Source organism: Bidens hawaiensis, unplaced genomic scaffold (genome assembly GCF_021521415.1).
Source record: "Bidens hawaiensis isolate Kalapana, Puna unplaced genomic scaffold, B.hawaiensis_p1.1 tig00005445_1, whole genome shotgun sequence".
Taxonomy (NCBI): Eukaryota; Viridiplantae; Streptophyta; class Magnoliopsida; order Asterales; family Asteraceae; genus Bidens; species Bidens hawaiensis.
In genome coordinates, this window is record NW_027491346.1 from 1,684,890 (window position 1) to 1,700,096 (window position 15,207).

Genomic DNA, 15,207 nt, shown 5'->3' on the forward strand with positions numbered 1-15,207 from the left:
CGAGACTGGATCGCCAAGGTCTAGCTATTTATACAGAGAATATGGCATCAGATTTATGCTAGCACCGAAATCGGCCAACTCGTAGCCCTCAGTCATGCTGCTAATCAAAAACAGAATCGTGAAGTGTCCCGGGTCCGCTAATTTCTACGACAGCTTGTTCAGGACTACCGCAAAGCATCCTTCATTTAGACATACTGTCGAAAACCCCTCCAGCTTCTTCTTATTCGAAAGAAGATCTTTTAAGAATTTGGCATATTTAGGCATACGCTGGAGTTCCTTGACAAAAGAAAGATTGATTTTTAGCTGTTTATACATGTCCAAGAAATATCCGTATTCCTGCGCATACTTCTGCCACAAAAGACGAGCTGGTTATGGAACTCGAGTAAGATCGACTTCAGGACACTTCTTATCTTCAATCATCTTCTAAATAACTTTTTCTGCAGAAGACTCACAGTTTGACACGGTACTTTCTAGGTCTCGCCTCTCGTGTGTCCTCATAGGAGTCTCCATCTCTATCTCCTCGTCCACTACTCTCTATCGCCTCCTCTGCCACTACGGGTGGTCATCGCCTTCAACTGTGCCTTCGGGTTTAGCTCTGTGCTGCCCTGAAATGCTCCTACCTGCTTATTAGGTAGCATCTGCTTCTTCATCTCATCCACCTTTTGAGACATCTCCAAAAATGACGACTGTTGGTTCTTCAATAGGGTGTCGTGCTCAGCCAGTCTCTGTTATGGGTTATTATCTCTATCAATAAGGTGAGAAAACATCATAGGTTGCTTATTTAGAAGCTCCTTAATATCCGAATCCATACCGATACTCTTCCCCACACTCGAATTCCATGCTGCCTCTGGGTCACTAACATGAACCTGCTCCTGCAGAAAACCCTGAGCATTACCTCCCGACCACCAACCATAGTGGGAGTTATTTCTCTATCTTGAGTTTCTGTAGGCATTCGCACCTCGATTCTTATTACCCTAGTATTCCACCTTCTCCTGTTGATCGACTGGACAATAAACTGTATTGTGCCCTCCGCGACAGATTTCGCATTTCTGAGCGATCTTCTTCAACTCTCAGATATCTTTCTGCATTGCCTCGAACGCAGCAGCGATGCTAGTATCATTTGAGACCTGATAAATGTCTCGTGCGGAAGTGGTGGTGGTTTTAAAAGTACCTCGGGAGGACGACTCCTACTGCTCGGCTAAGGCGAAACTCTCAAACAACGACTCACACTCATATATATCTAGCTTCTCTAACATGTTTCCTCCAGCTGACGTATTGAATCTATTCTGCATCTCAAATGTCAGCCCGTTATAGAATTTCTCGACTACGGCCCATTCGAGTAGACCATGCTGGGGCATCTACTAAGAAGATTATGGAACCTTTTCCATGCCAAAGAGTATGGCTCATTAGGGTCCATGCGGAAGGAACAGATCGGATCACAAAGTCGTGAGGCTTTAAATGGCAAAAAGTACCTATTAAGGAATGCATCTTGAAGATTATCCCAGGTACTGATGGACCCAGGGGAGAGGTTTTCCAACCCCGATGAAGCACGACCCTCTAGAGAAAATGGAAAAAGATGAAGGTAGACTGAAGCACAACTGACGTTGGCAATATTGAAAGTGTCGCAAATATGAGTGAATTTATTCAGATGCCAGGCGCGTCCTCGTCTTCAGGTCCGTGAAATGGGGCAGAATTAGTGATGGAATTCATGACGTTGGTCGGAATCTGCCAATTATTAGCATCAGGCATCGCCGGACGTGTGATAGCAGAACGTCTCTCCATAACTCCCTCATTAGATCTCGAGTGAACCGTACGCCTATGGGGGTTAGCATCACCCATATCTAAAATTGAATCAGAAACGTGTACCGTGCTTTTGTGTAGAGCACGTGAAATATATCGAAATTCCCTACGGTGCTCACGAAAATCTCACTCGGGTTCGTCAGAAGCTGTGAACTTAGGTGGTCCTAGTGAACATGTACGTCGCATACGCTGAAAAACAAGTAAAAGAATAAGGACCCAAGCTTATCCCTAAAGCACACACGTTACAATAAAGGCACAAATAGCAATCAAGAGAAATTAAATATTAATATAAAATAAAACTAATTAATTAACTTAAAATTAAAACTAAAGAAAAAACAAGCAAAAAAAGCAAATAGAAACTAGTTCGCTACTACCATGAATCCCCCGCAACGGCGCCAAAAACATGATGCGCGTAAAGTGGTAAATAAAAATTTATCAAATAATAACCAAGCACAACGAGTTATAAAAACCTAGAATACCCTAAACTAAACCACTAGCAATAAGCAAGTGAACCTATCGGGTGTAGTAATCCTATGGGAAGACCGGGAATATCAAGCCCTAGAGAAACTTATTAAATTAACGAGACTAGTTCTAAAAACTAATTAAATTAATAATTAAGAAAAGATAAAATTTTTTATTTTTATTTATTTTATTTTAAAACTAATAACTAATTAAAATAATTAATGAAATTTAATTAAACTAGAAAAAACAAATTAAAACTTAAAACTTAGACGAAAACAATAATGAGAAAGACGTTACCTAGGCTTGAAATCCTATTTTTGAATCTTGGAGGCTTATCGGTAATGGGAACTGTGATGGGACTGGGATCTAAAGATACGACACCTATAGGTAACCTAGTGGATCCCATATCATTCGTTGGGTGTGACCTAAAAGCAAACGCCAAGGGACGTATGACGCAAACCGGTTGGTTGGATCAGCTCTCAGTCTCTCCAACAGTATTAAAGTAATCTAATGATTAGATCACCTCTCAGTATCACTAATCACAATACATACGGGAGTGTAAGGGACGTAAGGAGTAACTTAAAGATGCTCAAAAAGACTCGGGCTAGCAAAAATTAAAAGACAATAAGGGGAAATTCACTCTCGTGTAACCTATACCCAAACCACCTAATTAACAAGACAACCCAACTATCTATTACCCCTCAGTCTCAAGATAGGTAGAACACTTAATTTCTCTAAACCCTTAAACAAAAGTTCCTATCGATTATGTCGACTATAGACCATAAACTACTTATGAACACATAGTAGGTACCCTAATATGCATCTACGTATGAAAGACTTTCTCAAAGACACATATGGAACGATTGAACAAAAGTAAATTAATATTAAGTATGCATGTTCATCTTATTAAACATCAAATATTTGGTTACAATAATATTAGTCCAACACAAGTCACCCAATAAACCAATAAGCAAACCAAAACTCAACAAATATTCATTCAAACCTAGGTAACTAAAAGCGTTTAGCCAATAATCATGTTCAAGAAAACAAAATAACTAAGTTCAAAGACCAAGTTCATAATAAAAATAATAAATTAAACCAAAAGAACAGTGCTTGAATGAGTAACACTTGATTGCTTCCTTCTCTTTTTCCCTTGCTCGGATGAACAACAACCTCATAATAATAATAATAATAAACTTCTGTGTCGCGGCTGTCCCTTTTGATTTATGTATTCAACTCTCCAGAATATATTAATAATGTTCTTATATTCTTTTTCTCCACCGACACAATTAATAGATTGATAGATAAATTTCACATGAGCTTCACTTCCGTGGTGGGCTGAATTCTATTATTATAGTTATTCTTTTCGACTTATATATTCTTGAGAATAGAAAACCAAAATTCATAATCAGGCTCTTTGATTAATTCTGTCGACGAACCAATTGCAAATTCAATATATCTTTTCAAGTCTTTTGGGCCATCATAAATTTTAGACTGTGTCCACAACAAAAAAAAAATGGTGAATAACATATTTTACTCAAATGAAAATCACACCATTTAATTAAAAGACATACTTTATAATAATTATACTAACATATTCAAATATTCACCTGTTGGTTTTAAGTTAGTAAAATTTACTCATTTCAGCTCGTTTGATCAAGAAATATTAAAAATTTATATATGAGCCAATTAAGAATACTATTCAATATAAATGTAATATACAAAAATCGAAAACCAAAAAAAAAAATATTAATCGTCGAATTAATAAGTCGGACATTGTAAGATTTAATAACTTGTAGGAACGATAAAACGTTAACAAAGAAAATTCAAAGATTTTAAATATAAATATATTTTGCTAGCTAATAAGGACAAGTTAGTAATAACTATAAGGTTAGGGTTATTTAAAATTATTTCTAAACTTAAAGGTTCGAATGTAAATGTTTACATTAACTATGAAACAAAATGGAGGGACCATTTTTGCCCTTTCGTGAAACCCAACTTGAAGAGCACATGGACTGCAACTCTGGGCAACTACGTGATCAACAATTTGTTTGATATTATCAAATATAAATATTAGATATAATCGCAAATTTTACGGGCAACTCGTTTATATATACACGAATACACAATCAATCTTCTTTTTCAAACCCTATATCGCATCCTCCTCTGCCCACCGTGTACACCACCACCACAACCCTATAAGTCTTGGGCTACTGTCATCGCCGCCCGTTGCCGTCATCTCCTCCGCCACCGGAGCAATCGCCATTGGTTGTTGAAGGAAAGCAACCACTATTTGAATCTTGATCAAGTACCGGCAACCTTCCAAGTTACGCCACTTACATCGGGATCACGAGTGCCGTAACCGCTGACACCGGAACGAACCAACGCCGCATCCACGCTTCTACCTCCATCGAAGGTTTACGCAAGAGTTAAGGAGTATTTGTACTTAGTGTATTTTGTCCACCGATAAGGTACTGTGGTCTTTTACTTGTAGCGGAAATATTGTTTTCATCATTCTCATAGTGTACGGACTTCGTGGTCTTTCACTTGTAGTGTCATACCGTGTCTTCGTTTTCATAGTATATGGATTCTTGAGTGGTTAATCGCGTTATAATTATTGAGTTGATTCATAGTATCGTGTCACCTTTATTAAATAGTTCGTTCTTTATTTATTGCATATTGTTATTGTTCAATTGATAAGTGAAGTTGACATGCATGCGATAGAATAGATTTTATTGCACTCATTATCGCATGTTCCTAATAGACCGTTGTACATTGACTGATTGTTATTGAGACATATTATATTGATATTGACCATTGTTATCGCCGTTTATTTGACCTCAATACCCGAGCATGTATCCACCTATGGGGACGTAGGGCGTCAATCGAGGCACCTTTGACGTGCTCTATCTGTGGCGGAGCGATTAGTCCACAGCGTCTCTATTTTATTGTGCGATGAGAGCATATACTAATTACTGAGAGGCGTATGGATCGATCCTAGGTACATTGTTATTGGAGTGAGATGGTTAAATGTGTGTGCCCACATTCCTATCTCACTTAATTATTGGTGCATTAGTCTGCAGCTAAAGTACATACTGTTATTGTTACTGTTACTGTTATTGTTACTGGCTCTCATGAGTATTTCCATAGATATATTGTTATTGTATTGCTTCATAACTGATAGTTCAGCGTATTGTTGTAGGTTCCCTGGATGGATCTGCACGGGATATCTCGATCTACACAGGTGCGGAATCCCTGCGTAGGTCGTTACGAGCGTAGAACACGAATCAAACAAACACACGATACGAATGAACACACGTTATATTATAACCGAAACACGTGATATAATCACTGAATACAGACTCAATACTCTCTGGTTCTCACGTCTCTCGACTCACACACGCGTATACGATTACTTTCAACAACACCTAAACAAGCCGTATAAATACACGACAACTTCGCCTGATATGTTCAGGCGAAGTTGTTGCTAAATTCGCTTGACTAACAAGTTCGCCTGATAAGCGAACTTGTCAGTAACTTCGCTTAAACATAAACAAAACACAATTAACATTACAGACTGGATTACAGACACTAGACTATGAACTACTGACATTATGCACCAACAGACTCCCCCTTGGCAATAGCTTCATATCTTTATCTTTAAGCACTTGTCTTGTAATCTTCATGCATGCACTCCCTCTCTTACACAGACCGTGACTACTCGCTGATATTTCCTCGCTTCGTCTTTCCAAGCAGGAATATAGAATATCTTCTTCTCGTTTAACACCTGCAGATCAGCTTTAGATAAATTAACAAGATGCATCGGATCATACACTCTTAGCACTTCTTGTTCGTCTTCGTCTTCCATCACGGCTTCAGCAGTCTGGCAATCCACATACCACCATTTCAGATCTTTCAGCACATCTTGAGGCATAGTCTTCATTGGAACCTATTTCAAACACCGAATCGGCTTATATTTCATCACCATCCAAGGTTTGCCATCTGCTCTCATTCCTCTTTCAGTATCTTCAACTAATTTCCCTTTCTGTGGTTTTAACAACTCAAACTTTTTATCTTTAATACTTTCTTTCCATACCATCTTCCCAATAACTCTGACCATATTATCATCACTTCTATTAATCAACCCCAGTCTGGCCAAATCCTTTACCTCACACTCAGGTAAGGTATTTAGAGATCTCAATGTCCTCTTAAAGTATTGGATCCCATCATATCTTTTCAACACGAACACTTTTAGCTGTTCATCATATAACCAACATATAATGCCATTCTTTGACTCAGCGTACCCTTTAATATTATAACTTTTCTTGAACATTGTAGGTACCACTGGCTTCTTCGTTTTGATAAACCAATGAGCATAGCCTTCCTTCCATCTAGGCTGCTCCTCCCATTCGGTATCATCAACTACTGTATCTTCACATACATTCGACTTCTCAACGGTTGGAAGCTCGTGTTCAACATTCTCCTCTACAATTTCACCTTCTTCAACATCATCTTCTATCACTACTGTGCACCAATCTTCTCAATTTCTTCTAATGGCAGCACATCATCATCACACACATCATCATCATCTAACATATCATCATCCAACTCCTTCAAGGCATCGATCACATCATCTCCCATCTCCTCGTCATCTACCATCACCACCTCATCACCACCAGAACCGCCAGCTGCACCTGCAGACTCCCCCTGAGCTGTGGTTGTCCCAAGAGCTTGAGTAGTTCTTGGCAACTCACCACCTGCACCTTTCTATGCATTGGGATCATCGTCTCTGTCATTCTTCTTCTTTGTCCTGAGCTCGTCTCCCCCTGAGATGCCAAGAACTCCTTCATAGCATCTATAATTTTTCCATGTTCAACCAGGAGGGACGACTGTAGTTGATTTTCTGCTACTAGGCGCTGAATAGCCTGGGTCTGGATAAGATTCACCCTTGATTGTTCTGCCACGACCCGCTCTAGTGCAGCTATTCTTTCCGAGTCTGATAGGGTTGCATCGAAATCGAACCTCATGTGAGATATGTCTTGAGTATACTGAAGAGGGATTTCGAATGAAACCGGGACATCAGAAGTAGCTGTGGACGTAACCGCAGGTGGTATCGTGACCGACAACCCTGCAGTGTGAACCACTGTCGACTCAATAACCTGTGCAACAACCTCCGACGGAGTAAGCGTTGGAGGCGGCAACGATACAATATCTGGAGTCGTCAGCTGGAGTGTGATGGATGGGAGGCCAACAGATGATGATGTAGCCACCACGAGAACGTCCGTGGCGCTTGGCCTTGTGACCTGTAATGGTGTAGGAACAATTGACATACCGGACAGTGCGGGCGGAGCGAAACGTATGACTCTAGAGCTCTCACCAGCTCCCCTACCTGCACCTGTCCTGTCCCTTCTTGAACGTCTGATCAACTTATGAATGTCTTCTTCTTCTTCTGACTCACTGTCGTCATCTGTCCTCTTTCTCTTCCCATACGTCCTCTCTTGAGTCACCATCATACGTCTTGCCTCATCAATTACATCATCAAAATCTGAGTCATCCACCGTCGTAGCTGCTATAGTAACATTTACTCCCGTACTCTGTGGAACCGAGACCTGTATATTTTCTTGAAGATCAACTCGGTCCATGTCAAAAAATCCTTGGCCGCCAAAAGCAGCGTCAAGGTCTACCTCTTCTGCAGCTGACACAACAGGCGCAGCAGGTACAGCTTGAGGTGCTCCCGCCTGTTGTGTTTGAGGATCTCTAAACTCGTCCCCATTAGCAGGAACATACTCCGGGTTGATTAAATACCCAAACAGTGGAGTATGCCTAGGACGCAGTTCAGGCTTGCTTCTAGCACTCGAAGTTCTACATTGAGCAAAGATACGCTTGTTCACACTCTCCACGTATCTGATAGGGCGACGTTGAGGCAACGTGGGAGCAACATGATTCAAGATCATTTGGAGAAATCTTGGATACATGATGAATCTCTCACGCCCCATTGCCCTTCGCTGTCGATCAATCTCATAGAAGACCATCTGACTCAAGCTGTAACGCTTGTTATAAGTCAGAGCAGTCATCGCCGACTGCAAGGTCGCGCCCATCCCGTCAGTGCCCGCCTTCCTCCCTGACATGCAGACAATCATTACGTGCATGAGGAAGCGCCACTGATCGAGCAAGAAACCTTTCCTTTTTTGTGTATCCCCCAAGGGACCAGAATATCCCATTCGTAGAAATGCTCCATCACGGAACGGAGCAACAAACTCTGTCGGGTCGTCCCTCGTCTCCTCTCCGAATTGCAAAGCCACCCGGATTTGTTCAGACGAGAACTGAACATCCTGACTATTTACCGTTGCACGCATCACCGGGGGGTCGACGCGGCAGTCATATTCCACCGTCTGCCAGAAATCCTCAATGTTGGGCAAGGAAATCGGCAGAGTTGTCGTAATGGCGTGGAATATCCTCGAGCGTAACAGGAAGGTGATGATTTCGCGGAAATCATCAACTCCGCTCGTTTCCGGGTCTAAGGTGATATACATGTTGTGACCCGGGAAGAACTGTCTTTGTTGATCACCTTCGTCATCGCCACCAGCACCTCCAGCACCAGCAACAGCAGCCATATCTGCAACAAACGAACCAAGTTAGATAAACGTTAAAGCATAACACAAGTTCGCTTGTTACCATGAGCGAAGTTGTGATAAAATCTGTATAGGCGAAGTTAAAGGTGGGGCAAAGTTGGGAACAACTTCGCTTCATCTTTAAGTTCGTCTAATAACTAATAAGTAAAAAGGTCCAGGCGAAGATGACTGCCGCGTCGACCCCCCGGTGATGCATGCAACGGTAAATGGTCAGGATGTTAAGTTCATCTTTAAGTTGGGACAAACTTTCTTCCGGTCTTTTTCATAAACCGTTTCACTCTTCTCACGTTCATAGCCATCTGCCACTGCAGATCCATTTCTTCCATATCATCTGCATCAATCTGGTCATAGTCTTCCTCCAACATAGCTGGATCAACAATCTTCCCCTGAATGTAGTTCTCATAGGAAGCAATAAAAGAAGCATAGAGAGCAAACTGCTCTTCAGCAGATTTGACACTCATAGGCATCTTAGAGTAGTTGTTGCTAGGAATACTTGTAGAGCAACTACTCTTGCTTGCTTGCGGTTTAGATGCACTAGATCCACCTGCTACAAAGCAAACATCACCATTCGTGTTGATTGACACATGCCCGGCGCCCGACTCTCCCTTCGAGTAGTAGGCAGCTGATTCAGTCTTCGAACCTGAACTAGAGTTGACTTTAGCACCATACATACCTGGATCTTGAACCTGATCCGTAGGTGTCTCCTTTCTAACCATGTTAAGCTCAAAGGTTCGGAGCTTGTTAACTGCTGTCTCAAGGTCATAGTCAGCAAAGTCTTTATCTTCTCTCATCAACACAGTATACATCTCCCATTTTGGTGGGAGAGAATCAAGAAGCTTCTCAACAATCTCATCTTCTTTGTATGCAATTGAATAGTTGCTGAGTTCAGTCATCAGATGATAATATCTGGTGATGATATCATCAAGTGATTCGTTTTTCAGATACTTGAAGACCGAGAATTGAGTTTTGAGCAATTTGATCTTCGAAGCACGGATTCCCACATTTCCTTCAAACCGGTTCTCAAGAGCTTCCCAAAGCTCTCTTGCTGTCTTGTACTTTCTAAAAGTATGAAGGATCTCTTGTGGAAGAGCCATAGTGATAGCAGCATGAGCCTTGCTCTCGGCCTTATACATCTTTTTCGCTTCTTTTTCCATTTTGCTGTACTTTTTGATCTGATCACGACCTTCGTACTCCATAGTTGGTGGAATATAACCATCCTGAATGCATACCCACATTTTCGCATCCTGGTACTTGACATATTGTTCGAACCGATCCTTCCAAGCAACGAAGTCAGTTCCTTTAAGCAACTTTGGGGCCTTAGTAGCTGCCCCTGCTTCTACTTCCATCTTAACTAACTCTGAGATGTTAATTGACGACATCTTTCTCAAAAACTAAGAAACCCGAAAATTTTTTTTTTTTTCGAAAAGTACTGTAGGCGAAGTTACGGATAACTTCGCTTATGTCTTAACTTCGCTGAAGAACTTCGCTGATTCTTAACTTCGCTTGAGGTAAGCGAACTTAGGAGGTAGGCGGAGTTGTAGAGAACTTCGCTTGAGTTAGGCGCACTTGAGAAGGTAGGCGAAGTTGTGGATAACTTCGCTTAACCTTATATCTTCGCCGAAACCCTACGAACAGTGACGGCAACTTCGCCTGATGAACACGAAGTTTCTGTAGATCTGATTTCTGGGTTTTTCAAGGTTTTTGACGGTGTAAAGGGTTGAATACGATGGTAGGAGGTAAGAATGACACAATAACACAGAAAACACGTCCCGCGAATAGTCGAAACGGGGCGACTTCTACACCCGCGTGAATATCCCGAACCACACAATCGAGCAAAAGCTCTGATACCAATTGTAGGTTCCCTGGATGGATCTGCACGGGATATCTCGATCTACACAGGTGCGGAATCCCTGCGTAGGTCGTTACGAGCGTAGGACACGAATCAAACAAACACACGATACGAATGAACACACGTTATATTATAACCGAAACACGTGAAATAATCACTGAATACAGACTCAATACTCTCTGGTTCTCACGTCTCTCGACTCACACACGCGTATACGATTACTTTCAGCAACACCTAAACAAGCCGTATAAATACACGACAACTTCGCCTGATATGTTCAGGCGAAGTTGTTGCTAACTTCGCTTGACTAACAAGTTCGCCTGATAAGCGAACTTGTCAGTAACTTCGCTTAAACATAAACAAAACACAATTAACATTACAGACTGGATTACAGACACTAGACTATGAACTACTGACATTATGCACCAACAATTGTTACTGTTATCGGCCCGCAAACTTTAATTGCTTCTTCTTTGATTGTTCATCGTATCGTTTTTAATCGTATATTGTTACTTCTATTCTCCTCCATTACTGGGCAATTTTTGGCTAATCCGTGTTTCTTTGTTTGTGTTTTCTTTAATTTGTTACAGGTACTCAAGGGAATCCGGGGAACGTGTGATAAGAGAGTAAAAGTAAAAGTATTAAGTTGGAAAATGAGGAACTTAAATAATTTCTTTGAGTGAAACAACTTTATTTATTTTTGATGTCAATGATATTGAACCTTTTTGGTATTGAATGATTTTAAACTTTTAAATTTGGATTTTATTTATCGTACCGAGTGACATGTCGGCCCTAACCGGGCTGGGGTGTTACGATAAACATGGTTCATATGTATTTAAATTTATAGGAAATATTTATAAATTTATATATAATTTAACCCATGTCACCTCTCCTATGTTAGCTCATCTTTAGAACCCTAGTTTCTACCACGTGTTAGCACCCGAATCATCCAATAGCCGTTAAATCATCCTACCTAGGTGATTCATTTTCCCATTATCGTTAAATCCCGTTAAGTTTTTTAGTTAGTTCCATCAAGTTAAGTTATTTCTTAGTAATCTAGTTAATTAAATTAGATAAAAATAAATAGAAATAATAAACTCAATTAAAATATTATTCTTAGTTTTGTTAGGGTTAAGTAACAATATCGTTCTCACGTGTCTTTGTGTTCCATACTCGGACTTCCTTATTCTCTACTACTTACGATCGGTACACTTGCCGAAAGTCTGATGTTTTGTTCGGATAATCCATTTTAATTTTAAACTTAGTTGCGAGTCATAATTTTCATAGTTACATTTTCGTACATCAAGTCTTTGGCGCCGTTGTCGGGGACACTGTGACACTCGTCAATTTTAGGTTAACTCCGTTAATTCAAACTCCGTCAATTCAAACTTAAGATCACTGGACCTATAACGCACATCTCATTACATTTAAACTAGGGTTTTAAATGACGCTTGAGAATCACTATATATGTAGTCTTTCGGGATTGCACCGAAACGCAAACGAGTTGACGCAAACCATTGGTGAATAAACGAAAAACATCTAAACAATAATTATTTGATAATTATGTGTTAGGTTTATGTGCTATTTGATAATATTATATAGAAAACTAACTCAAGATGCAAACAAGTTACTTTAAGCTAGAAAAGTAACAATTAGAAGTTGAGGGACCTTGGTGTAACATATTATTATTAATAATATTAAAAACCCTAACTCTCTCTCTCCCTCCCCACAACCGATCAGCCCCCTCCCTTCTCCTTCCCATGGCTGCCGTCACATTACACACACACACACAAGGATTGTCAAGTTTTGTTGAAAAATCAAGGTGCTAGGAAGGTATAAACAACTATTCTATGCATCCTTTATGTTTAATTTTGATTTTGAATGGGTTAATCTAAAACCCTAAGTCACGAAATTGATGAGTAAGATGAACTAGGGTTGATTTATGCTAGATGATGATTGATTATGCTTTGGTTATTGATTTAGATGATCATATGTGATTTTGAACGGTGAAAGGTTGTTAAATCATTGATTGTTTGTAAATCCTAGAGGGTTACTACTGATTTCTATGGATAATTATGTTTGTTGCATGTTTGGAGATATGTCGTATGCTTAGGATGCATGTTAGACGATTGTGTGTGCTTGCTGAGTTTTGATAGCAGAGATAGTTAAACTTGAACGACATGTAACTTGTTAAATATAAAGCCAAACTGGATTAATTATGAGTCTAAAAGGTAGTTCTCTGAGTCCAGTTTTTAGAAAACCCAAACGATTTAAATGTGATTAAAGGTCAAAACTGGTACTGGACAGATTGTAAGTTATGTTTAGACAACTGTAACTAAATGTTAATTTGGAAATTGGTCGACGTTGTTAACACTACATGGTACTATGTTGAGTCTAGTTTCTAAAAAGTCCAAGTTTGTAATTTTTGGACTAGTAAAAGTTAACTTTTATTATTTTACAAAACTAAGGTGCAAATCTGAATTGTGAGACCTGCGGTTAGGTTGTTTTGTAATTATCATATCTCATGAACTACAAGACCAAATGGGTTGGTTCCACTTCTGGAAGTTAACATGTTGAGTTAAGAACCTAACCCAATTGGTCTTGCATTAATTGGATTTTTCATTTAACGGGAATAACAAATAAAATTCTGTTGTGCATGATTTTGACTGCTTTGAGTTTACTGTAATGTTTTAATCATTGTGAGTAAACCATGTGGAATAAAAATACAATAAAAATAGTTCTGGAAACCTAACTCATACATGCTTTTGTGACGATTTTTGGTGAATTAATTGATATGCTATGATCTGTCTTGATAAAACTAGCTGCTGAACTATGTGAAAATACATGAAACATTCTTGTTGTTAAATAATTGCTACGTTTATGATCAAATTGCCCTTGTGGGGATAATTGCTAGCAATGTACAATATTAATACATGATATGTAAATAGTTGTTCACACATGTAACGTATCACCAATGTGCTTGTTGAGACACACACAATTCACCAATGAAACACGAAACGTATCTTGTGCATAGGTGTTATGTGCCGAGTCTAGAGACTCGATAGTAGTTCCAACACTTAGAAAATCTTATTTGTTGTTTTAGAACGCTAGTGAAGATTTTATGTGACGCGCATCACTTAAGTGACTTGTTTTATTGAATTCTTCGCAAACAGTGAGTTTCACGTTCCCCTTTTAACTTTTTTAAACGCTTTTTCACTTGGGGGAGAATACATACTCCGAAACGCTTTTAGATTTTGTTATTTAGTTATATATCACTTGTAAAGGCTAAGTGGCAAACGAAACAACAAAAGTCCTTCATATACATCGAACCATTTAGTATTGGATAATAGGGAGTCACTGTTGAGTAGTACTACTGGGTTTGACAAACCCCACCCAACGCTAAACTCGACTAGAGGTCGAGTGGGTGTAATCTTGGCTAACACATTACCATGGTCGGGATAGACCTGGTGGCAAGGCAAATGATAAACAGTCAGCTTCGGTGTCGAACACTTAGTAATACTTGCTTTATAGGCTAGCTACCTATAGATATATAATTGATTTAACACTATCTGGTAACACAAACGCAAAACGCAAAACGCAAAACGTAAATGCAAACGCAAACGCAAACGCTTTATTTTATATAAACTTGTGAACTAACCAACCCCGTGTTGACACTTTTAGTATGTTATTCTCAGGTAGCCGAGGCGGGCGCGCGGTATAGGATCATGCATTACTTTGAATGCTATTGTTTATGCAAACTGGTTTTTAAACTGTTATTAATTGGGTTTTTAAGTCGTCCTGCGTGACACAACACTTGGTTCATGGTTTTACGCTTCCGCACTTATTTACACTTAAATTGTTTTCGTGGTTTGAAAACTTTATTTATGGTTTGATTATAACTAATGATTCCGATCCTGTTAGTTCACACCCTCTGATGGTAAAACTCCGTTGGTGGATTTTGAGGGTGTGACAGATTGGTATCAGAGCCATTGGTTATAGCGAACTAGAAATTGCATACATATTAGACTATAACCGCAACGGCCCATTAGTTATAATTTCTACGCACTGCATATACTTTGTTTAGTCTTTCGTCATCCTTATCTCTTTACCTCATTCACTCATACGCGTGCATACACGACTTACCTGTAGGGATGTCGACGCCACCATCATCATCATCCGACCAGATGACTCTTGCTCATGGAAAGGAACCGCAGCTACCTACCTCATCGCCACCCCGAGTAGTCCCGGAACTAGAAGCCCCTGCACCAAAGAGGTATCGCCTGTCTGGAGGCATGTACGACGACGACGTTAGCTGGGATTGGTACCCGAGTCTGATCAGACGTATGGTTTATCGCGAACAAGTTCCCCCACTACCTCACCCGAGTCGTCCTGCTTACCCCAACACCCTACCACCCATAACCGAACCTATAGAGCGTGTTCTCGCAGCTGTTGTTTCTTGTTTAG